Here is a 5096-nt window from a genome sequence, read left to right as displayed (position 1 = left end):
AAGTAAATAAAACAGGGCATGCAGTGTGCATCGCTGAGCGCCGTGAGATTTCCTTCTTTTTTTCCTCAGGAGACCTGCAAGTCAGTTAGGCCCTTCGCCTGCTCTGTCCCCTTTTGTGCCAAGAATGGTCATCTTCCTTCCTGTGCAGATAAAGATGCTCAAGCTGTCAGAGACTTATTGCTACGTGAGGTAATATATTCACATATCTCCTTCCCTCCTCCTCTCTCTCCTTTCCTTTTTTTTTTTTTCCTAAGAAACAGGATTATACTAATCAAGTTTTTGAAATTTTTCTGTTTAACAGTGTTGGGGGGCACCTGGATGGATCAGCCCATTAAGCATCTGCCTTCAGCTCAGGTCATGATCCCCAGGTCCTGGGATCAAGTCCCGCTTTGGGCTCCTTGCTCAGCGGGGAATCTGCTTCTCCCCCTGCCTGTTCCCCTGGTCATGCTCTCTCTCAAATAAATAAATAAAATCTTAAAAAAAAAATAAAGCTGGGAACTTTTCCCTTAACTATTCATCAACATAGTGTTGAATTGCTGTGTCATATCACACCATGAGGATAGAGAATGGTTCACCAAACATATTCTCTAAATGGGGTTTTTTCCCGTTTGTCCCCAGTTATAACCTCGGTTATATAGGTCATTGGGTGTGTGTTTCAGTTACATCTTTGTACATATCTCTGCTCATTTTCCTGGGATACGTTCCTTATGGTGGAAACACTAAGCAGTTCTGGTAGAATTTTGGCTTCTCCATAAAATCTAGTCCGAAGTGCCGCTTAGCTGACATTATGTGACTTTCTGGTAGTCTCGTGTCTACGAAAGCCCCATTTGAAGCTATTCCCAGTCTTAGGTCAATTTCTCACAGATTAGGAATTACTGCACATATTCCATACTGTCTTACCCATGTGAATGATGTGTCAACAAGCCTGTAATCCAAGCCTAGCTAGAAGGAGGCCCTTTCCGACAAACTAAGGGTATCTTCCCTAGTGTGTTAGCTGCCTGTGGTCTTTCACAGCTCAGTCTCGCCCTGGTGGGTGCCATTTCTGCTAACACCTGCCTGATGATGTGGGTTAGATGCCGTGTCTGGGGGGACAAGAGAGGAAGTGAGTAGGAGACAGGTCTGACTCAGATATATCTTAAAAGTGGACTCTGATGACCCATTAATAAACCTTACCCACCCCCCCCCAAAAAAAAAAAAACCTGATAGGATATGTGATGAAGAAAAGAAACGAAAGAGGTGCGCTGATCAATGAAAGAACGGATGGTGTCCTGGCATTTAGGACCTAGCAACCAAGGGATTTATTTGTTTGTTTTACTTTTTTATTTTTGTTTTATCTTATCCTTAAGTGGGCCCCATGTGGAGCCCAACGCAGGCCCGAACTCACGACCCTGAGACTAAGGCCCAGAGACCAAGACCCGAGCTCAGATCAAGAGTCAGCCATCTAACCGACTGAGCCCCACCCCCCGGGCACCCCTGGGACCTAGCAACCGAGAACTTAGAAGGTGAGGACAATGGGTGGCAGAATGTGGGGACAGCGGAAGGCTCAGGAGATGGCCTTGGAGGCGAGCGGCTGGCTGGTGTGATGGCCGAGACCTCCTGTGTGCCCTGCTGAGGAGCAGCCATGGAGGAGCAAGGAGGGCATCCTTAGAGGAGCCGCGTGGGTTTCTGTGCGTCTGGCCCGGTGGCCGGCCGCCCTCCTCCCCAGACATTCCTTCCCTCGGAGACTGTGTCACTCCTTAGTGGAGGTATGGCCCCTCTTTGTTGTGTGTGTCTGACTGTGGTAAAGTAGAACACAAAATTGATCATTTTACCACACCTTTAAGTGTACAGTTCAGTGGACATGCATAATGTTGTTCAGCCACCACCATCCATGTCCGGGACGTTGGCCTCTTCCCAAACGGAAGCCCTGTCCCCGTTGACCGCCACTGGCCACATTTGTGTCTCCCCCAGCCCCTGGCAACCGCTGTCCTACTTTCTGTGACTAGGACGCTGCACAGAAGCGGAATCACACCATTTGTCTCTTGGGGACTGACTTATTTCACTATAATGTCTTCAAGGTACATCCGTGTTGGAACAAGTGTCAGAATGTCCTTCCTCTTTAAGGCTGAGAAATACTCCCTTGTGTGTAGAGACCCCATTTTGTCTATCCATTCATCCACGGATAGACATTCGGGTTTCCACCTCTTGGCTATCGTGAAGGATGCTACTGTGAACGTGGTGGGGGTAGGGGGGCAGGTATTTGCTTTCTCTTCCGTTGGGTATATACCAGGAGCTGGGATTGCTGGATCCTGGGGTAATTCCACATTTAATTTTTCGAGTTTTTGTTGTGTTTTGAGTTTTTGTTGTGTTTCCTGTCCTCCATTGTGTCTTGACTCCTTGACCACACAAGTGTTTGTTTCACTCACTCTCAAAGATTAATTTGCTGTTCCTTGCTTTCCCATTTGAATGCCCATTCCTGGTCTCTTCTGACGTGGATTCGAGTGGTACCACATCAGCGTCACCCACCAGTGAAGACTAAGGAAGGTGCAAGGGGCTGAGCAGCACAGAGGGCCACCTAATCCCACGTAGAACCTCTTCAGCTCGCTCCATTCCACAACCTTTGTGCTGTGACACCAGAGTCACGTCATCGTGAGACAGCCTCACTGGGGTTTTTTTAGGTTATTGCTATTTATTTTATTGGTACTTCATTGCCCTGTTTAAAGTCCACCTTTCATACTCCACAAGGCCCACCTTTTCTGAAACTGCCTGTGTCCTCACCATCTGCATGTGTCCTCACCATTTGCTTCCCCTTTTCTCTTTCATATTCTCCAATCACCCAACATGTGTAGCCCTCACATTTGGTCTCCTTGGCTAGGGAAAAAAAATAATCTGTCTCTGCGACATGCCATCGTTCCACCCTTAGAAGTAGAGACTTTCCAGTCTGAACCAAAGACCCATCAGAACTCAGGCAAAGTGTGAGGTATACATTGCAAGTGTTAATGAAAGCTAGCACCTACTAGAACACTCCATTGAAAGGTTTCCCATCTTGGAGAGAGCATTTCAGAGTTCACAAAGCTCTGTTAAATTCGAAGGATGGAAATTACATTCAGGTTATAAGCCAGAGTCTGGTAAGAATATTTGTGGGGTTTTTTTTTTTAAGCTTTTATTTATTTATTTTTTAGAGAGCGAGTGAGAGAGAAACAGCATGAGAGGGGAGAGGGTCAGAGGGAGAAGCAGGCTCCCCGCTGAGCCGGGAGCCCGATGCGGGACTCGATCCCAGGACCCCGGGATCATGACCTGAGCCAAAGGCAGACGCTTAACCAACTGAACCACCCAGGCGCCCGAATATTTGTGTTTTAAACTTCCTGAGGCCAGAAAATAACCAGAAAACTACAATTAAGCTCAGTCTTTCAGTGTCCCTTGTTCCTAAGGGTCCTTTACACTGAGCTCACATAGTGGTTCCATATATATAGTCATCAACCCCAAATAGGCAAGCAATAGCTAGTGTTACAAGGAGGGGGAGAAATTAGAGCCCTTAAACATTGCTGGTAGGATTATCAAATGGTGCGGCCACTTAAGAAAACAATTTGGTGGTCCCTCAAAATGTTAGACATAGAGTTACCTTGTGACCCAGCAATTCCACTCCTAGGTACATACCCAAGAGAAATGAAAACATATCCATACAGACACTTACACATTAATGTTCATAGCAGCATCATTCATAATAGCCCCAAAGGGAAAACAACCCAAGTGCCCATCACCTGCTCAATAAACAGTAGTAGGTGTATATAGTGGAATATTACTGGGCCATGAAAAGGAATGAAGTACCGATACATCTATGGATGAACCCGCAAAACATGATGCTTAGAAGAAGCCACACACAAAGGCCACAAATGGTAGGACTCTGTTTATGGGAGCTACCCATAACAGGCAAATCTGTAAACACAGAGAACCAGGGGCCTGGGGGCGGGAGAGGGGGTTAGGGAAGAACTCCTAAGGAGTACAGCATTGCTTTCATAATTCTCTTAGGGAGCCCTTCCTTTCAGCATACAGTAGACAAACCATAAAATGGCTGTCCTTTCTACCCAGCTCCTGTGTCACAATGGCCCCAATATTCCAGAATTTTCTTTAAAGGTTTTAAAATGTTGGGTAAGTGCCTGTGTAGGTTTGTCCGTGGTACGTAAGTGGAGCCAGAGGACTTTGATGAGACGAGATCCAGACTATCGCAACAGCATCCTTCAAAGTCCTGGTGGTCTCGTCCGATGGTGGGTTGGAAGTGGCCCATTAGGAGAGAAGGGGCCGGCTGCCCGAGGGCAAAGGGGATAGCAAGTGTCTGCGGCAGGTAACCCCAGAGCGGCAGCGAGAAGCGGATCTCCTCTGGAGCCAAAGACAAACGGGTCAGTGTCTCCACTCTTCCCATTAGGTCATGGAGCTTTTAACATTTACGTGAGAGCAAGAATGTGGTCGTGTTCCTCTTGACCACAGGCATGGGTTACAGAGACTCTGGGGTTCTGTTGGGAGTTTCTGACTCAACAGGCCATCAGTGCTGGGCTGGGTCTCCATCCTACAGATGAATTCAGGTTTGAGAAGGAGTTCTGGAGGAGGCCTCCAGGGACACATTTGGCCCACTCAACAAACTTCACATGCCCGTCGGGCACCGGCCTTCTACTAAGTGGATTGTGAGTAAGTGACACACTGTTTATGCCCAGCTGGAGGGCGTATGTCAGTAAGTACTTATGACAAACACCACAAATGCCATCATAACCGTTTGTGCGGGGTGGATAGTGTTCCATCGTATGAATAACCGACAGTTCCTTTGTCCCTCCTTGTGGGTGGGTATTTGCGTTGTCTCCAGCTTGATCCTGAACCATGCTTCTGCTGATAGTTTGCTCCTTCCCTTCCATTCTTAGAATTTAATGTGTAGGGCGCCTGGGTGGCTCAGTTGGTTAAGCGACTGCCTTCAGCTCAGGTCATGATCCCAGGGTCCTGGGATCGAGTCCCGCATCGGGCTCCCTGCTCTGCGGGGAGCCTGCTTCTCCCTCTCCCACTCCCCCTGCTTGTGTTCCCTCTCTCGCTGTGTCTCTCTCTGTCAAATAAATAAATAAAATCTTTAAAAA

The sequence above is a fragment of the Leptonychotes weddellii genome, chromosome X (genome assembly GCF_054177405.1).
Source record: "Leptonychotes weddellii isolate Sample4059 chromosome X, ASM5417740v2, whole genome shotgun sequence".
Classification (NCBI taxonomy): Eukaryota; Metazoa; Chordata; class Mammalia; order Carnivora; family Phocidae; genus Leptonychotes; species Leptonychotes weddellii.
This window is presented reverse-complemented; position numbering follows the sequence as displayed.